Source organism: Canis lupus, chromosome 1 (genome assembly GCF_048164855.1).
Source record: "Canis lupus baileyi chromosome 1, mCanLup2.hap1, whole genome shotgun sequence".
Lineage (NCBI taxonomy): Eukaryota > Metazoa > Chordata > Mammalia > Carnivora > Canidae > Canis > Canis lupus.
Window position 1 is genome coordinate 19,422,020 of NC_132838.1, and position 21,020 is coordinate 19,443,039.

The following is a 21,020-nucleotide window of genomic DNA, read 5'->3' on the forward strand; positions in this document are numbered from 1 at the left end:
CTCCGAACGTACACACACACAGACCCCAAGATGCCAGCCTTGGGGGTCTCATTTCCCACATCAGCCCCTAGACTTATAGCTTAACTATATGCTTCACTGTCATTAAAGGAAATGGTTTAGATTTTTTCCCATGAAGGAACCAATAAACTCCAACCATAGCCTAAAATTTTCTTCCAGCTTTATTTCTTTCCAATATTCTCACCTCCCCATCCCTCTTACATGCAATGTCCCCCACTTCTCCTCTTCTAGCTGATCCTGGGCAGATGAAACCACCTGTAAGCACTGAGGCATGATAAAAGCCTCGCTTGCCCTCCCAACCCCCCACCACTGCTCCCACCATGTCTTGTCCCACTACCTGGTCTTCCTCACTAGTGCCATCCTCTTGAGAAACACCTAGTCTCCAGAAGGCTATGTGCTACATTTAACTCAGCAAACTACTATCATGCCCTAGAAATCATTTATTAGGACTCTGAATAATTGGGACATGAGGCAAGTAAATTTTGATGATTCGAGAAGAAAATTGCCATCTGATGTGCCACTTGGGGAGGTAAGGTCAGGGTGGGGAGTGGTATCAGGGGGTGAGTCAGGGGTCCTTGAAGCTCCAAAACAGGGAGCGGGAGAGTGAGGAATCAAGAGGGTAAGGGACCAGATATGCTCTGCCAGTAACACTCTCGGTTTCTCCATAAAAAATATAAAAGAGAGATGAGGAAGGCCCATTTGGTGATTTGACCCAAGCCACACCAACATAGGGTAGTGGGTAGACATCTTCCTGAAATGGCTTTAGGTTCATTGTTAAATTATTGAAGGGATGGGATGCCAACCCCTTTACTGGGAAGATGGAGAGCCTTTCCAGAAGGCACCAACGTGGGGAAACCTGTTCTTGCACTCAGCTCAAGTTCTGACCTTGTTTCCAGTCAATTGCTAGTGTCAATAATGATTCCTCCCTAAGGCGGCCGGCTTTCCAGGGGTGCTCCTCCATTTTAGTAGTTTGCAAAGGGAAATTAAAGTAAAACTGAATTCTGCTCACCTTCCTTCCTCCCACCCCAGACCAAGTCAATGCTGTGCAGCTGGCTCAGTGACACTCAACTTTGGCTGCACATTATAATCACTTGGGGAGCCTTTAAAACTGCCACCCCAAACCAATGAAATCAGAGCCTCCTAGCATGGGGCCACAGCACTGAAGTTGTGGAGCTGCCCAGGGACTGCAATGTGCAGCCAAAGCTGAGAATCGCTGAGTTGCTGGTCTATATTTTTGGGTAACCCATCCTAAGTGGGGCCTGGATGCCTACCAGGTATCCTTCTTCCTCTCACCGCAGGGCATTGGCTGCTGATCTTTTTGTGTTCATGTCATGCTTAGGAACCCTGAGATTTGTGGCAGCACACTTGAAGTGACTCAAAGACCCAGAGTAACACTGACCAGCTGGCAATTAGCACAGCCAGCTGGCACCTGTTATTTCGGTGTCTCTATAAGTGGCTATAAACGCTGTTGGGTGAGTTGTCATTCCCCACTGGGCTGGAATGTCTTGGCTCTATCTGAGCCCTTGTACACTCTTGAGGCAAATTCTTCCTTGCTCCAGCGAACACTCCTTTCTTTGGCATCAGCCCAACGTTATGCTATGCTTCTTACCTATTCCTCTTGACAAGTGTTACCCAGTTGTACCCTATGGGATTAGAGCCACTCATATTAGAGCCACATGAAAAGGTACCAAAGTAGCATCTTAGTGGTACACTTTGATCAAAATCTAGCACACTCCTATGAAGAGGCTTGAAAAATGAGCTACAACATGGGAGTTGAGACCCCCCCCCCCCCAAGTCTAATCACTGAAATCAGAATCTTTTCCTATCTCTGGCCCAGTTCTTCCGTTTAGGCTAGATGGGTACTTCCTGGCTCCTGACTCCTGCGGGCTCTGGCTCCCTCCACCCTGCCGGATGGTCCCATCCCATGAGGAGGTGTGTGCAGTAGGTTTTCTGTCTGAACAGGAAACTACCCCTCCCCAGAGCTTTCCTTGCCACTGTCTACTCCCTGCTCCACTGCCTCCTGGCCTGATTTTTAATGCCTGGCCCCACCTTGTCCCTTGCTTGCCTGGCTTTTCTTCCTGTGCATCCACTCCCACCCTGATCAGCAGCCTGCAGTCTTCCAGACTCCTCCTCCCTGGGCCTGGATCCTGCCTGCTGCCCTTGGGCTCGACTTGCCTCTCCTGGCCTGACTCCCAAGACCCCGCCACCACCTTCAGACCCCCTGTGAGAACGAGCTATCCCCAGCCAATGGTCGACTCAGAACCCTGCTTTGTTCTACCATCTGTCTTGTGAGGTGATCATGTTGGTCCCTCTGACCCAGAAGCCATTCTCTACCTTCACCCTGATGGCCTCTTTTGCTTCCTTCTCCTGGCCTTGCTTTCTCTTTATTACCAATCATTGCACTTCCCTCTTCCATCTGACGCCGGACATGATGCGTAGAGTGATCTCCAGTGGTGGTGTCAGCAGAGACACTTCAGTCCTGACTTCTGCCTCGCTGCCAAGGACTGGAGTCCCACTTCGGGGCAAGGTTGTGCTCTAGAGCCTGAGATGAAGACCTGGAAATCAAATTTCTCAGAGCACTCCAGGTTTTTACTTTTCTCACGGTTCATGGCTGATTTCTATTCAGAAATCCCAAGCCCAGGACAAACCAAGAGGCTGACTGAAGAGAGTGAGGAGCTCAGCCACAATGAAAGGCACAGGTCCCAGCAGCTGTGTCCTTTCCTTCTGATGCTGCACCTGAGGTCACCAACCTGGTAGCCCCAGGACTGAAGGAACATAACCATCTCCTGAGACCTGCACCTGGCCATGGGTCCATAGTGTTGACCAAGAGGCAAACATTCATCCCCTTCTATGGCTACCTCAGGCCCCCCGAAGCAAGGAGGAAAAAAAAGATGTCTCCCCTGGGCTGTCACAAGGAACCCAGGTACGAAGCTAGCCCCTTGAAAGGATGCTCAGTTTCTTCTTTTACAGCTTTGCTGGGGCCCTGTGAGAGTATTTTGACCAAAACAGCTAGGCTTTTGAGAAGGGAAGAGGAACACTGCTCTGCGTCCTGCATAATAGCCCTTTCTTCTCTTAGCTCCTACTATCTCCTCTGTAGGCTAAATAATCCCAGCTTCTTGTGGAGAAGGTGAATGAGGCAAAGACAGAAATCATTGGAATGTTGGCACTAGAAAGAGCATCTGGGCCAAGACAATGATCTAGAAGGCAACCCCAACCAAGTGGTACCATCCGCCTGGAGAGCCAGTCAGGAGGTTGCCACGTGGACTGATCACAGAGAGTGCAGTCATCCATTACCGATGTCTGCCGTGGGTGCAAGAATGGAATCAGGTGCTCTATATCTACTTGCTCTGACCTGGCCCAACAATTTCATTTCCAGAGAGATGAGATGATTTGCCAGAAGTTACAAAATTAGTTAGAATAACGGTCATTGATCCGATATTACTGACCTCCAGCTCGTTGCCTGCAGGCAGTGATTTTCCATGGTATGCCATGAGGTGAAGTGCCCATATGGTTAAGTGCCCATGTGGTAGACATTTCTTGTGGGAACTGGGCATTCCTATGAAGACTCAGTATCCCCATGGCTCTGGGTTCTCTGTGGGGAGATTCTCAGAAAAGCCAACCATCTTCCTCCCTCTCTCCCTTTCTTCCTCTCTTTCTACCATTTGAGGCAGTATTTGTCTTTCTTTGTTTGGCTTCTTTCACTGAACATAATGCCCTCAGGGTCCACCCACGTTGCCACAAATTGATAGGATTGCCTTCTTTTTCATAGCTGAATAATATTCCATGGCATATATACCACATCGTCTTTATCCCTTCATCCACTGATGGACACTTAGGTTGTTTCCATGGCTTGGCTACGGTGAATAATGCAGCAGTGAACATGGGAGTGCAGACATCTCTTCAGTATCCTGGTTTCATTTTCTCTGGATATACACCCAGAAGTAGATCATACGGTAGCTCTATTTTTAATTTTTGAAGAACCTTCACACTGTTTTGCATATGGCTGCACCAATTTGCATTCCTACCAGCAGTGCCCAAGGGTTCTCTTTTCTCCACATCCTTCCAATCCTTGGTATCTCCTGTTTGTTTCCATGATAGCCCGTGATCCTCATCTCCTCATATCCATGCCCTGTCCCCTCGTGTGTGGGCTGGATTTGGTGACTTGCTTCTAAAGAAGGGAACGCAGCGGAGTTGATAAGATGTCACTTCTGAAATTGGGATACGAAAAACTCGGGCTTCTGTTTTGGGTATTCCCTCGCTTGCTTTGAGAAAAGCCAGCCGCTATGTTACGAGTTGCCCTATGAAGAGGCTCTGGTGGCAGGGAACAGTGGGGGCCTCTGACAAACAGCCAGGAAGAAATTAAACCCTTCAGTCCAATAGCCTACAAAGAATTGCATCTTTCCAAGAACTACATCAGCGAGCTTAGAAGTGGGCCCTCTCTGGGGCAGGCCTTTGGATGAGACCATGGTCCCAGCTGATTTTTGACTGTGGCCTTGTGAGACACCTGGGCCAGAGGCATCTAGCTAACTGTGCCAGAATTCTGACCCACAAAAACTCACAGATAATAATTGTTTGTTATTTTAAGCTGCTTAGCTTTGTGTTAATTTGTTACACGGCAATAGAAAGTAAGACACTTATGTAATGATATTTTAGTAATTACTTTGTAAAAAAAAAAAATCCTAGGGACAAGTCTGTTGACAAATTTAGCCCTAATTCCTTAGCCTCTATTCCCTTTCTCCCATCTAGGGCTTTCTCCCTGATGTTGTTAAACTAGTTAAATTCAGACATCTGGGTTCTGGTCCCCAATCTGCCACAGAATCCCCTCCCACTGTAAGCCTCAGTTTCCCCTTCCTGGTGAAGGTAGGGTAGGCCACAACCCCCAAGGATTTGCTCGGCCCCTATTTGCATCCATCCTCCCTGCTCCATGGAAGGACTTCTTTCAGGGGTGAGTTCTATGCCTCATCACCTTGCATTTCTTCTTCTTTTCTCCCTTTCCCCCTCACTCTAGATGTACTGATGAAGTCTGCATTCTGGAGAAAATGAGCAAAGCGAAATGAAGCAGAGATGAAGCTCAGTCCTGACCCATGGAATGCAGAGGTACCAGTTAGCTTTAGTGTCAGATTTGTTCTACCCTCTTCAGCCACTAAAAAAATAGGAATAAGAATTTTCTAAAAACACAGCTGCAACCAAACTACCACGCTCTGCCTCAAACCTCTCCTGAAATTCCCAAATCTGGAGAAATCTGTGCTTGCGGCCTTGTCTCTGGGTAAAATATGGTCCTGCGCAAGAAAGAGGGGCCAAGAAGAACTCCTCAAAGCCTCCAGACTTTGAGTTCTCTGGCCTTTGGGGTCTCGGCTGGCCAGGCCTAATGAAGGATTAAATGTGCCAGGAATGCGTCCTGTAGTCACTAATGGAGTTACACACGCTGAGGGAAAAGAGAAGAAATGAATACCTCAAGCTTCCATTCTGCAATCCCAGAGCAGGGATATGCTCAGGAGCCCAGTTAAATGTGACAAAAAATGCCGAGTGCTGCAAGCCCTCCAGAGATGGGGAAGCAGGTGATTTCCCCTCTGGAGTGGCCCATTGCATAAACCCTAAGACAATCCCACGACAAGCATAAAATGGTATATTTCGAGGATAATTAAACACTAAATGTTCACCAGGACAGAGACCTAAGCGGGAAGTCATGGGATTATGATCCTTGCAGGAAACTGATGTCATAGCGGGCCCACTTTTTGCTGTAGCTCCTCGGATGGTTTGGACTTCAGGGATGCTGCCGAAGCCAGCCAGTTAGTATCTGATTCCTCCCGTGATGACAGTCCCCTTGTCTCTAAGCAAGATCCTTACCTCCCTGTGAAGTTGCAATAACAATAGAGCAAGAAGAAGAACAGCTGGAGAATATATTCGTATATATAAAATCTTATTTAAAGTTTGAGCATCTATGGAGGGTGCCTGGGTGGCTCAGTGGTTGAGCGTCTGCCTTTGGCTCAGGTCATGATCCCAGGGTCCTGGGATCGAGTCCCGCATCAGGCTCCCCGCAGGGAGGCTGCTTCTCCCTCTGCCTGTGTCTCTGCCTCTCTTTCTGTGTCTCTCATGAATAAATAAAATCTTCTAAAAAAGAGTATAAATTTGAGCCTCTGGGGTAGGCATAATTAAGTCCATGTAGGAGATGAGAACATTGAACTTTAGCAATATTAAGTCATCTCCAAAGACATAGCTATTAAGCAGCAAACTCGGGACTCAGGCACAGTCTGTGTGACCCAAGCCTGTGTTCTTTGCTCTGTACAATGAACAGCATGGCTTCTAGGTACTTCCCCTCACCTGCATCCTCCTGCCTGATCTGGTGGTTGCCAGATGCTCCGCACCGGCATTATCACTCTTGGCAATCCCATTCAGCCATGAGAGAGATGCGTGCTCAAGGTCAGTTGTTCCCAACCATTCTCAACATCAGAATCTGCAGGGATGCTAAGCCCCACCCCACTCTCGAGATTTTTCAGACTCGGGGGTCTGGGATGAGGCCACAGAGTTTAATTTTGTTAATAAGGACTTTAATTGGTTATGATGCAGCCAAATCACGCACTCACATTTTGGACTGAGCGACCTTAAATTCTCTTCTGGAACTGAGGGTCCATGGCAGCAGGTCACTTGGGGAGCTAGCTGTCGGGTCACTTGCCCCTCCTCATTCCTCACTCTGTCAAGTGTCCCCCTGCTGGGTCTTGCTGCCCCACTCTGCACTCTTCAGCTCCCTCCTGACCCAGACTGGGAATGCGGGGCAACAAACACACTGGCCCAAAATTGGGCCCCTCCTGCCCCCCCCCGCCCCTGCCACCTCCTGCCTCTGCCTAAGCTGATCTTTGTCAACTCTTTTCTCTGGGTTTCAGTTCCTGTTTCCTGTCATCTTTCCTTCTAAGTGGGGTGGTTTTTTGTTTGTTTGTTTTGTTTTGTTTTGTTGGATACGTAATACAGACCCACAGTACAAATCCTCACAATTACAGAAAGACATATTGAAAAATATTTCCTTCCTTCTCTGTCACCCAGGCACCCAGTTCTCATGCCCAGAGAGATCCTTAGACATGCTTTACAAAAAGAAATACAAATGGTAGCTCACTGTACATACTGTTTTACTCTGCATATTTTGAGGAAAATATGTTTTTTTAAAAAAGATTTATTTATTTATTTTAGAAAGAGAGAGAGTGAGCACATGAGCAGAGGGAGGGGCAGAGAGAGAGAGGGAGATAAGCAGACTCCTCGCTCAGCAGGAAGCCCGATGCAGGGCTCCATCCCAGGACCCTGAGATCATGACCTGAGCCAAAACCAAGAGTCAGACACTTAACCGACTGAGCCACCCAGCTGCCCCTATTTTGAGGAAAATATGTCTTGAAGGTAGCTCCAGATCTAAGCATAGGAGGCTCCACAGCTTATTTCTTTGCATAAGTAAGCCATAGTTTATTTGAACCATTCTCTACTGATGAACATTTAGGTTGTTTCCAACCTGTGGCCATTACTAACAATGCCACATATTCTTGTATGCGTGTCATTTCCCACGAGTATGAGGATATCTGTAAAATAATTCACTGGGGTGGAACTGTAGGTTAAATGGGATACTGTCCTTCTGAACTCCCAATTTCCACATCCTCTCTGAGCCCAACTTCCAATCTCTGGTACCTTGGGTAACAGGGCCCAGGCCTCTGTTCATGTATGGCTTGTGTCTCTAACTTGCATCCAGTGCATTTTCAGGCATCTGGCCAGTCCACTCACCCTCAGCCACTTAGTGTGTACCCTCATCTCAACCTCCGAGACTCTGGCTTCCATCACAGTAGGCTGCATAGTTTTCCTCTCTGCATGGGTTTGATCCCCAGATCCTGGGATTACAGTCCTCATCTAGGTGTAAAGTCCTTAAGTGCCTTTTCCAATGCTCATTGACCACCCCCAGTGGCCATCTCTGCATATCCAGGCTGTCTTTTGTCTACTTCAACCAGGCCACTCTTCACCTCTTTTAGCTGGTCTGCCATATTGAAACTGAAGACCTAGCACAAGTCAGATAACCTGGATCATTTCTAAATAAGAACCTCAATGTAAGTGACATTTGTCCTGGGACCTACCCATTTTCTCTGGACTACTCCACACTCTCAAAATGCTCTCCAGCTACCCAGAGATTCCTCTGGGCCCCTTGCTTGGATTCACTGTCTCTGTTCAACAGTGCCATGTTCCAGATTTCTTATACTCCCCCTGGCCTTATTTAGGAACATATGTGTCCTGTCTTCCATCTCTTATGGGTCCTATTAGATAGAGTTGTCCTCCTTGGTAGATAATGCCATCAAAGCAATAATCCTTCTGGAGGCGTTTTCATGGTGGTGTGGGACTTCCCAAGACATATTTGCTGAAAGAATGGCACTTCAGGGATGGCAGTTCCTGCATCAGGGTAGGTCAAGGTGAGAGATTTGAGGAGAGGAGGGTGGCTTGTAGAACTGTCAGGAAGAGTACAGCAGAAGGAACACACCGAAAGAACTGGTCCCGGTTCACCATTTCTAACTGCACAAAGCCAGCAGCCCCTCACCTCGCTGACAGTCCCTGACCTCATCATATATTATTCTTAGTGGTGTCGAGGTCGGCTAGATAACTGACGTGAAAATACTCTGTAATCAGTGACAACTTGGCCAGGTAGATGCTATTGTTACTCTTCCTCCAGCATCCCCCAAAGCCCAGCATTCTGAGCTGCCGGGAATGCCAGCCCTTGCAAGGAGCCCTTGGCAGGAAAAGAGGACAGAGCCGTTCCATCCCATTTCCACCTCATTCTCTAGAAAGCACTGGTAGCGATGGCTTATCCGGTGTGATTCTTGTTAAAATCTTTACATCATCAGGACCAACTCTGACTGTTTCATTTTGCCTTAAACATTAACTCTGGTGTCTTGGATTTGTACGGTAACAAATTGCCCTAAGTTATAAGTAAATAGACTGCTTGAATTTGTTTTTGTGACTGCTAGACATTGGCATGTCCTCTGGCATCCTATCGGCTCTTCTTAATTTGGGGGAGACGTTTCCTGTGTCTGCTCTTCACACCGTGTCTTTCTGCTTATTCAATTTGCTGTGGAATCCTGACCGTCACGGGAGGTCTCAGAATAGCTCAGATGAGAGCTGACAGTTTCCCTGCTCGACCCTGACTTGGGAATCCCAGAGCACTCTTGCCACAGCTCCTGACCCGAACTGTGCAAACCCAGGTATCTGGGATGAGGCTGCTTTCTTTGTTTCTCTGTACTGTTGTGCTTTTGTTCTGATTTGTCCATTACGGTGGGTTCAGGCCACTGCATCGCTGATGACCTCCTCGGGGAAGGGGGGGTTGGGAGTGTTTTGTCCCATGTCTAGAGTAATATTAAGTGAAAAAGAAGAATAAATGCTCCTTTCTACAATAGCTTCAGGGACATTTTTTCCCCTTCCGTCTTACCGCCTGCCCAATTCATAAGAAAATAAAATGCTAAATCCTCCAAGCTCAATCCTCTTCCCACTTGTTCATCACAGCCAGACAATGGCGATGACGAAAGCATTTTAGGGAAACTAGAATCTTGAGAAGCTAAAGGATTGCCACATGGTTAAGTAAGTAGCCCACCAAGGCCCCAGAAGCTGTGAAAGGAAGATGAGGAGATGAGGATCCCCTAACATTAAAACCCCATAAAACACACAGGGCCAGTGTGCGTGGCAAGGGCGCCAGGCTGCCTATTTCAGGAAAACTGTATCTTGAAGATTATTCCATAGCAATACATAGAGAGTTCCCTAGCTTAATATTCTATTTATGGGTGTGTCAATAATTTATTTTCACCAATTAGGAGGAATTGGGTTTAATATTAAAATCACCATGGTGTCGTACCCAGCTATAATCTGCAGTGTGTGTCTACACACCGGATGTGTGAATAGTTAATGGTTAAATATACCTATAGCTAGATGATGAGTGCAAATATTAGTGTGTAGGGATATTTATTCACATACTACATGTTCTGCCCCTGCTATCCAGAAGGAGAGCGTTCCTATGAAACCTTTCATGAGCCAAATGGTGTAAAGCAAAGAAGCAATTACCATTAATTTATATGGAAACATTTCTGAGCGTTCCCAGACCCAAGACATAACCTCTCATAGGCTTTTTTGATACCTTACGACACATCTTGCTAACAGATGCACAAAATAAATCGAGATACAGCACAGATGCTCAGACAGTTCAAAGCTCTGGGGCTTGCTGCTGAGATGCCCAGTGTGGTTCCCAGGGAAGAAGCCAGTCGGCGCCGCTCTCACTGCCGGGGGCGCGCTGCCTCCAAACTGGCTCCCTGCACACAAGCGCAGAGGGCTTTTTTTCATAAACGTGCAAATCCTCTTTGGGTTTCTTTCAGTTAGTGAAAACAGGTACTAATGTATGTCTTTCATAAACGTGAAGTAGCATAACACGAACTGTTGAAAAGTGGGGAATATCTGTTTTTTCTCCTATAGTAGTAAATAATCTTTCATTTTGTTCTTCCGTGATGGTATTTTTTAAAGTTCTTACAAACAATTCCCCTGGTTCTTTTAGAGTCTCAGATTACGAATTTGTCCAAGGTCTGTATATTCTTTTTCAATCAATTGCTTCAATATCAAAACTCAGCGAATCTTTAAAAGAATTTACATACACACACACTAAGCGTTTTGGCATTTGGTCTTTGATCTTTCATATTTATTCCCTTCTCCTTCCCCATCATTTCTCTAGAACAAGAGCATCACCACTTTTTTGTTTGTTTGTTTGTTTGTTTTTTAGTGCGAAGTGAGGGTCACATTTTCTCTATTTCTGCAAAATTATTTCAAACACAATGTTCTCATTTTGTTGAGGGGGGGAGTGGAATTCCTACTTGGACATGTTAAGTTGGAGATGTCCATCAGACAGCGAAGATGAGATGTCAAGAATCTCTCCTGCACCCCTAAGTCCAAGGTGGGATTCCTTAGTTCCATCTTCAGATGACGTGATCCTCAAACCGAAACTCCTTATTATCTTGGGCCCCTTCTTTAAGAAACACTCTGGTTCTCAAGGATCCTCTCTAATGTGGCACCCAGAATTAAATACAGATAATGGTCGACCAGCAAGACAGCTTGTTATATAATTCTTAGAAACTACAACAGATGGGTAACTGCCCAGCTCACACCCCCTAGAGCCTTATCATTTTTGCACCTGCCAGGAGCCAGCACCTGGATGTCTCTGCCTGAGGACTTTCTCTGGACAGTGTCTGGACTGTGCCCGGTCAGAAGTGCCTGGGAATGCACTTCAATGCATGACAGGTGGGACCCGGAGTATAGATGCCGCAGCTCTCTCACCCCTCAGCAGGGGTCACGCCCCGAGATTCACGTTCTCGCCCTTCTGGGGGTTCCACAGCAGCTTCAAGCTCCTGTCTCCTGCACGGCTGCTGGCTTCATCCTCACCTATTGGCTCTTTCCCTGTCTGACTTCTCCTGCCACCTACAGGAGGAGGTGTCATGGGGTCACCTCCCAAATTAATTAGTTGTACTGGAATCCTTATCTCGGGTCCTGCTTCCAGGGGGTGGCACCTGACGCAGAGCCTGGGAGTGCATCAGCTTTCTTAGCAGTCACATCAGGCTGGTGCTTCGTCCAGATTTTACGATCAGATAAACCTCCAACCTTTCTTTTGTGTCAGCTGCTGCCAGGTCATACTTCCTAATGCTGTGTCTCGGCTATTGATTTTTTTTTAACCTGAACCCAGACTTTCTGTTATTCTTGTTATGCTCCTGGTGTATTTCCATATTCCAACCTAACAGAATAACTTTGAATATTGACTTGTTCTTCTGCTGTGTAAACTGGGCCCCTCCCAGGTGAGAGTCAGTTTTGTAAATCTGGGAAGCCGGTCTTTTGTGCCTTCATTCCCTTCTTTTAGAAAAATGTTGAGCCAGGAAGGCTTCGGAACAGAATTCTAAACGAAATTCCTCCTTTGAGTCAGTAATCAAGGTCTTTTCAGTAAGACTCCTTACTGATAGTGATTCAGACTAACTGCACAAATTTAACCCAGAATGTACAGACTTGCCCATCAGCATATTGCGAAAGATTAGCTCGGTTGCTTTGCTGGAATTAAGATGAGCCCTGATTGTGTCGTACTTGTGATACACAAATCTATAACCCTATCGAAACGGAGATGTGGCCAGTTTGCTTTGCTATTCCCAAGTCCACATTACCTGCGAAGACCCTCTAGATTCATTTCTAAGAGCCCCCAATCTTCCTCTTAATAATCTGTTCTGGAATTTTATCAGAGTGTTGTGCTTAATGGCAGGGGATAGAGGATGGCTCAAGTTTAAGATGGCTAGAATCTAGCCTTTCTTTTTATTTGAAAATGAGGCCTTCTGCCAATACCTGTTTTCCTATCCTCTTTCCTTAATTTCTTAACAATCGAAAGTAGTACTAAGGTCAGGTTTGCAAGCTCTTTTAGGAGCCTGGCATGCAGTTTAGCTGCAAACGCCAACCCATGGCAAGTGTTCTCATGCTCCCCTGTGCCCTCCTCCTCCTCCTCCTCACTACTACTCAGCAGCTCCCATCACTAGCAAGGCTGGTTCTCGCTCAAGAACCCAGTTGGGCCTGGTGCCCATAATCCCTCACCAACCTTATCACTTATCTTCTTATGCCAAACACATGGTTTAGAGCTTCTGCTATTCTATTCCGCTCTGTGGGAACCAGGGTCCCTCTGGCCCAGCCCTCCTCCCCCACCCCACAGTGGGTCAGCCCTCTCTGTCCCAGGACTTCCCAACCCCACAAATGCTGCCTTGAAACCCCCCAGAGCAGCCACCAAGGATTTTGCTCTTTGTTTTCTTTTGCTTTATCTTTTCCTTTTCCTTTTCACCAGAATCATTCACAATTGATAATCCGACTCGGGTTTTTAAAAAGATTTTATTTATTTATTTGAGAGAGAGAGAGAGCCAGCATGAGTAAGGCGGGAGGGACAGAGGAGGAAGGAGAGGGAAAAGCAGGCTCCCTGCTGAGCAGAGAGCCCGATGCAGGGCTTGATCCCAGGACCCTAAGGTCATAAACTAAGAAGCCAAACGCAGATGCTTAATGGACTGAGCCACCCAGGCGCCTCAGTTTGATTCATTTTTACCTTTTCCTTTTCATCACGAGAAACACTCCCTTTTATGATCTTTTACTTTGGGATCAACCCCCTTTTCCTCTGAGGTATTTTAGGTGAGGCGGGCATCTCCTCTTTGATCTTACCCACCAGCTTTCTTCCTGAACATCCCTCAATTCTGCTAAAATCCTAAAATGGTTCAGGCTATGGCCATGATCTGCAATCCCCCTGAGGACAAGACTGAGCCCATATTTCTGTTTGTACTCAGCACAGTACTGGTTCTTCTAGCCCTACTGTTTGTGGAATGGAATTGGGCATTTTGTATCCAGGATGAGGGTTACTTGCCTAGAGCCTTGGCTGTCCACTGGTGTGGTGAAGGCAGCGGCTGGGGATGCCCACGGGTGCCCAGAAGCAAGAATCTGACCTCCTGACAGAGGTTCCCTCACTTCTGAGCAGCCCTGCCTTCTTCTTCAGGAAGCCTCGGGAATCAAGCTGGCCAGGATGTCAGAAGCCAGCCTGCGAAGTCCAGAGAATCCACAGCCCAGGGAGCTCTAACAGACGTACCTGCCGCAGACAGGTCAGCAGGGAACTGGACTGCAGGGGTTGGGGAGAAGGGGAAAGAGGGATGGGGGCGGAGAGGAGGAAGAGAGAGGCAGGGAGGGAGGAAGGAGGAGAGAAGGAGCCAGCCAAGTCTCCTGACTGCCCCCGAATCCCTTCGCAAAGCCATTATCAAAATTGATTTTAATAAATGAAAGATTTACCTGGGTCGAACATTGTTTTTAACTGGCGGCTATTAATTAATTAACCATCACCAGCCTGGACATCATAATGGGATGATATTTTGATGCTAACACATTATTGAAAAAGACAAGCCATGTTTTTTTTTTTTTTTCCAAGTAATCAATTAATCAGACCCAAATGAAGATTCCAACCACTGCCTATGCTCACAGGTACCTTAAGAGCTTCCTCTGCCAGGGCCCCAAATACCTGCCTTACGACTCTGGGCCCTGGTAGGCAGTTTGAGGCAAGCCAGTCAGTGTTAACTCAGTATTTTTTTTTAAAAATTACAATTGTTAACTTTAAGAAATCTCTGAAACATCTTCATAATTAATAAATGAAAAATGTTCCTGCAGCTAATCAATAAAGTTGTTAGAGAGAATTGATCGGATGGGGAACTCTTTTTGTGGGTACAATTTTTCACCTATTCAGAACAAAAGACTCCCTAGAGCGCCATCAGCATGATAGACACTTAAGAGTCTGACCCAAAAGGAAAAAAAAAATAGAAAGACGATTAATTAAAATCTCCAGGAGTGACATATACTTCCATCCTGTGGGTGGAGAGCTGGGTCAGGTGCGGAGGTGGCTAATGTGAAGCTTCGAAGAGGTTAAGGAAGCAGAGGTGCCCCGGGATGTCCCTCACGCTCCGGCTGTGCCTTGGACATGCTGGAGTCCTGGCCTCTTTGGAAGATAAAACAGGAAGGAGGCCTACGGTCATTCCAGTTTGTTAACGAGCTTGATAACCTCATTTTCACGGGTGGGGTGCATAAAATGCATGAAAATCTGCTGGAACAGACTAGTATCTTGCCAATTATTTTAATGTGTAAGGTGTCCAGCATGTTCAGAAGCAATGAACACTGAGTGTGTTACTGAATCCCAAGCCTGACAGCTCCCCAGAATTATTTGCACTGATTCTGGGGCCTGTGCACATCTGCTAAAGAAGAATCTGTGAGTCTGCGGTCCGGGAATCTGTGTTTTCAAAACGTGCCCCAATGATTTGACCCCGGTTTACATCAGACTGAGGTTCCCACTGATTTCTCCGTCTCTAGTACAAGTTCAAGCACTGAAGGATGAGTACAGCGCCCCCTCCCCTTTATCTTTTGTTGGGCAAGTCACAATACAGAGTACTTGCTGAGCACTTACTATGTGCCAGGAATTGGGCTGAGATCTCGTCACTTGATCCTCACAGCGATCCTATGGAACAGGCAACATGATTATTACCATTTTACAAATGAGTCAACTGACATTTAGAAAGGGAAAGTATTTGGCTTAAGGCCACACACCTAATAAGAAGCCCCAGATTTTTTGAAGCCAGATTTGTCTGACTCGAGGGCATGTGCTCTGACCACCAGGACACCCTACCCCAAGTGATGAGCCATGGGGAAGACGCAAGGCAAAATTCCAGATCCACTAAGCTTTACCTCATAGGATCAAGTGGATTAAAGTAATATATTGTCCCTCTTTATAGAGTTTCAACTACCAGTCTTTTCAAGCTGAAAAATGATGAAGGCAGGAGAGAAGGTAGATCAAAAAGACAGCTGTAATTGTCCCAAAGCATTTTAGCCAGTAAACTTGCTCTTTCACTAGAATAACTGTAATCTGAACTCATGACTATACAGGGTTTTAGGGCAACTGGGGTATGTGTTCAAAATGCAGGTACTCAGACCCACATAAGATCTACTGCAATATTCAGGTGACTTGCATTTTGACAAGCTTCCTAAATCATCATCGTAACCAACTAAGTTTGAGAACCACTGATGCAGCACCTTCCCCTGTGGCCCCAGCTCCCATTCCCAAAAAGATGCTGGTTGATGGTATTATAGGAAGTGTATTGGACAAGGACTATTCTAATCATGTATTGCTACGTAACAGCAATGGTGGCCTAAAACTTAGGGGCTTAACCACTAAATGTGTAAAAACATTTACTTAGCCCACCAATCTGCAATTTGAGCAAAGCTTAGTAGGGAAGGCCCATCTCTGCAATACTGATTCGGGCTGGGGCGGGGCTGAGGATTCCCTTACAGGACAGTTTGCGCATATGGCTAGTGAACTGGTACTGGCTGCTGGCTGGAAGCTAAGCCAGGGCTGCGAGCCAGGGGCCTTGATTCCTCTCTACACTGGTCTCCCCACAGGGCTGCTTGGGCTTCCTTACAGTGTGGTAGCTGGATTCTAAGACTGTGTGCTCCAGGAGACACAAGGTAGGAGCTGCTAGGTCCTTAAATTCGTGGGCTGGGAAACTGCTTATAGCATCATTTCTGCCACATTCTATTGATCAGGCAATAATAGGGCCCAGATTCAAGAAAAAGGGGCATAGACACCTTCTCAATAGAAGGAATGTCAAAGAATTTGGTGACCATGTTTTAAAACCACTACAGTCAGATGCTTGCGTTGAACCCACCTCAGCAATTCATTTTGTCACATTGGAGGATTCTCTTTACCTTTCCAGTCTTAGGTTCTTTGTGTACAGGACAAAGAGGTTGGGTGATATTCCTATCTCAGGAGCTCTGATTCTATGTCTACACATGATCAACAGAAGAGCTGGAACACATGGGTACAAGTAAGCTCCTTTGCAAGATTTGTCCTTATTCTTCAGTGGTTACTGTTGTATTGTGATTCCTTCATATATGCTTGCAAACCATGTCTGTGTGGGGCTTATTTAGCTTGGCTGCAGTTTTAGGTTAGAAATCCCCCTGAGTTCCTAAAGGGGCTGTAGAGGTTAACCCAAGGGTTGGGATACAGGCCTAGTTATCCTGCCATTCCTTTCCTCAGGCCTGCCCAGCATGAGGACACAATGTAGCTGCTTGCTCAAAGCCTAAGGGTCATTCTTCAGAAGAATGTGGAAAAGAAGAAGGGTTTCTTCAATGTTACCTTGGTGTCTTCTTCAAGATCTACTCAAGAGAGCTTCAGAAACCCCCATGTTAAGGAAGGATTGAGCTGTTTGGCCAATATCTCTTATTTCCTCATTCCAACAGATGAAAAGGATGTTGCTCTGTCTGCCTCACAATGCTGAAGGGGTCAAGGGGAAGTCAGGGAGATCACTCCATCATGCCAATATGTGGAACACAACATGAAGGACGTTTATCAAGACCTCGTGGAGTTATGTGAAGAAGGGATGAAAATAGAGCACCTTCTGAACCACCAAGAACAAGTGTATCAACCTGGAGATGGTGGTTGCCAAGTCCACATGCCTGGTTCTAAGCACAGCCATGATAACGATCCAAACATCATCATTTTCACATTTCCTGTAAACATCCACTTCACTCTTCAGAGAGAAGTGATCGGAGAAGACAGGAAGAGCGAACAATTGAGGAGTGTTGACGTTATTTATTAAGGAATTTCTGAACGCACTGCATGAATCACAAACCAAGGAGAATTCAGACAGGCATCTCAAATAGGGAATGTGGACCAAAACAAGTGGGTTTTTCATATTCCTCTTCACTTCTCATTTGAATATATGATTGCATCATTTACAAGCTCATCTTTCTTTACATAATATATGTGTTCCAAAGAAGTTCTAAGCAGAAATATTTTTCTAAAGATTTTATTTTTGATGTGCAATGACAAGTGCTTATTTAAAGGACCATTGAAATAAATTATATTTCTAATGATCTGGATTGTCAGTGTATAATATATTCTTTCTCCTTGCTCTTATCTATAAAAAAAAATAGGAATGATCTCTGATATCATTTGTCAGTTCTAAAATTTGTTGATCCTAGGAACTTGTTAAAACTTTTTAAAACTCCAAATTCAATAAACCAAGAAGGCCCTATTCCTGGGTTTGAGAATGCTCTATTATTATTGTGGCCATGCGATGGTCCTTTTAGGCACGGAACTACAAATCTTTCTACTGGTGATAAAAAGGATTGGGGATTGGTTCCTAAACATTCTGGGGGACACTCTATTGCACTTTCAATGAAAACTAGGGATTCTATTTGCCAGAACTTTTTTAGATAGCTTAATGTGACAGAGACCCAATTTACCCCAATTTACACACAAACAAAAGAAGATGTGGGACTGAGGGTAAAACTCAGTGGGTACATGATAGGAAAGTTCAAGAGATGAACATCCTCAAGGATAGATCCAGCGTCTCCAGTAAAGCCATCAGGGTATCCTCTCTCTCAGCTGTGTTGTCCTCTGTTAACTTTATTCTTGTCAACCTTTCTCTCAATGGTGGCAGAGAGAGCCACCAGCAAAGGCAGGCTTATATATCAACACAACCTTAGCTGGAAGGATTCTGTGGGAAGTCATAGGACGTGACCAAGGGCCACATGCCCAATCCTGAGCAATTGTTTGGTTTAACTGGTTGTGTCTGGATCACATGACTGGAAGTGGAGACCATCTCACTAACACTCAGACTGAGCTAGTAGGAGAGGAATAGTGTTGCTATGGCCAGAAGAGAAGAAAAAAGATGGTTGGGCAGCCAAGAAATACACCCTTTGCCCAATAAAAATGCACACACCTGGTATTCCTGTCCTAAAGCCACTGTCACAAATTCCCACAGACTTGATGGCTTTAAACAACAGAAGTTTATTCTTTTACAGTTCTGGAGGCCAGAAATCTGAAATCAAGGGGCTGGCAGGGGCTATGCTCCCTCCAAAGGCTCTAGGGGAGAATGGTACTATGCTTCTCCCAGCTGTTGTTGGTTCCTGGCCTTCCCTGCCTTGTGCCAGCATCACTCCAGTCTCTCACCCCCTCCATCGTCACATGACTTCTTCTGTGTGTCTCTCCTCTTCTTCTCAGGGCACCAGTCATTGGATTTCAGGACTACCCTAAACCCAAGATGATTTTATCACAAGATCCTTAACAAATCACATCTTCAAAGACCTTATTTCCAAAATAGATCACATTCTGAGGTCCTGAGTGGGTATGAATGGGGAGGGAAGCTGCTGAACCCACTCCATACCTCATAAACACACATTAAGTTTGGCATACATTTACAGGAGGTTTGTGGAATCACTCAGTTCCATCAATGGATCATTGGAAAGATTAAGATGCCTAGGCTAGGGCATCTGGGTGGCCCAGCAGTTTAGCACCACCTTCAGCCCAGGGCGTGATCCTGGAGACCCGGGATCGAGTCCCACATCAGGCTCTCTGCATGGAGCCTGCTTCTCCCTCTGCCTGTGTCTCTGCCTCTCTCTCTCTCTCTGTCTCTCCTGAATAAATAAATAAAATCTTTAAAAAAATATGTATGCCTGGGCTAGATGCCTGGCTTTCTCAACCTCACCGTACTGACATTTGGAGCCAGATAATTATTTGTCATGGGGGTTGTCTTCTGCACTGTAGAATGTTTAGCAGCATCCTTGGCTTCTACCCACTAGATGCCAGTATCCCCGGGGAGAAAAATCATCCCCAGTTGAGAAACCCTGGTCTATACTCAAATTTTATGTGCTATCAGGATAGATAGAGCCATTCTGGTGACCTAGCAATCCTGGAGACATATGCCAAAGATGTCACATAGGGTAACATGTACAAGAATACTCAACTGAATATTGTTTGTGACAACTGGTATTGGGGACACAGTGTATGTGCCCATCACTGTGGGGAATTAATAAAGGAAGTATAGTTTAAAGTATACTTTTATCCCACATACTCCTTTATCTTCAGACCCAAAGGTCCCCTCCACCATTTACCATGTCACTAGGCTAGACTTCAAAATGCCTCAAAGCTTCCATTTGGTATTTGAAATAGAAGTTCCATGGTCATCTCTGCTCAGCCCTTCCCTTAAGGTTCACACCCTTCTATTGTTCACAAACTCCTGTGTTCAATCTATCTTTGTTTGCCTCCAGAACTTACTCAATGCTTTGCACTCACACATCATTCAATACAGGCTGCATTTATTAAATATGTAATATGATTACCTGGAATTTATTTGTTAACTCTACATAAGATGTATTGAGAATCCTTGAGATAAAAATAAATGTTTGATTCTTAAGAAAATAATCTATTTTTAGAAAGTAAATATAATTTAACTTGGTTGCCCTGCATAAATAGGAAATCTGATTATTCTTTGATCTTACTTTTCCTTTTTAAAATTTAATTCACGGAGAGACGACCAATTATGGATGACCCCACAGCTTAATAACACATCTGTTAATGTTCTAGGGGGGAAAAAAAGCCAAGGAATTAAATTAAGTATTAACGGGGTTTGAATTGATTTGAGAACTGAAACAAATAGCTATCATACCCTGTTGTGATCTAGTTCTATGTATTTTTACTGCCAAGACTGACTTTGAGCTAAGGAATAGAGAGAGACTCTATCGTTTCTTTGCATTTTCAGAATCCATTTCCCTTGGGTTGTGTAATGGGACTAGACTTTTGGTTGTATGTGAATAATAATAAATGCAGTAGCCAAAGTGTTGACTAGGTTCGTGCATATAAATCATGCACTTACTTATTCATTCATTGGTTTACCCATTCAGGAGCATCCATAGTGTACCTGCTGTGCCAAACATTGCTCTCCTAGGGATTTAGAGATAAAGTAGAAATGGTCCCTGTCCTCAGGGAGCTGTCAGAATGACAAGGAGAAGCAGGCATGTAAATAAATTGGATAACACAGTGTTGGGCGGTGGTGGTAAGTCATATATAGAAGACAGTGGAGACACTGTGCAGTTCTACCTGGGAAGGATCGAAAAAGTCCTCATGGAAGTTACTTCGGCACAGAGGGGCTTGAAGGACATCAAGGGGAAGTGGCCAGTGGCCAGGCGGACATATGGATTGGAGAGCAGAAGAGAAGTCAATTTTGGAGATCCTGACCTAGTGGTTATTAGCTTTGAGGTGGTTTTGCAAAGCCAGGAGTGGCTAAGATCTCGCAGATACCACCACAGGTCCCCTGAGAAGATGAGGACGGAAGAGAGCTGGTCTGAAGAGAGTGCTAGCCAAATTCCAGCACCATAGAAAGGGAATATTACTAGTACATACCTCAGAGTTGTTGGGAGAATTAAATGAGATGATGTCTATCAAACAGTGTCTGGTACATAGCAAGCAATCATTGAATACTAGTTGTTGCTATTTATTTTAAGATTTTTAATTTATTTATGAGAGACACACGCAGAGAGAGAGGCAGAGACACAGGCAGAGGGAGGAGCAGGCTCCATGCAGGGAGCCCGATGTGGGACTTGATCCCGGGACTCCAGGATCACGCCCTGGGCCA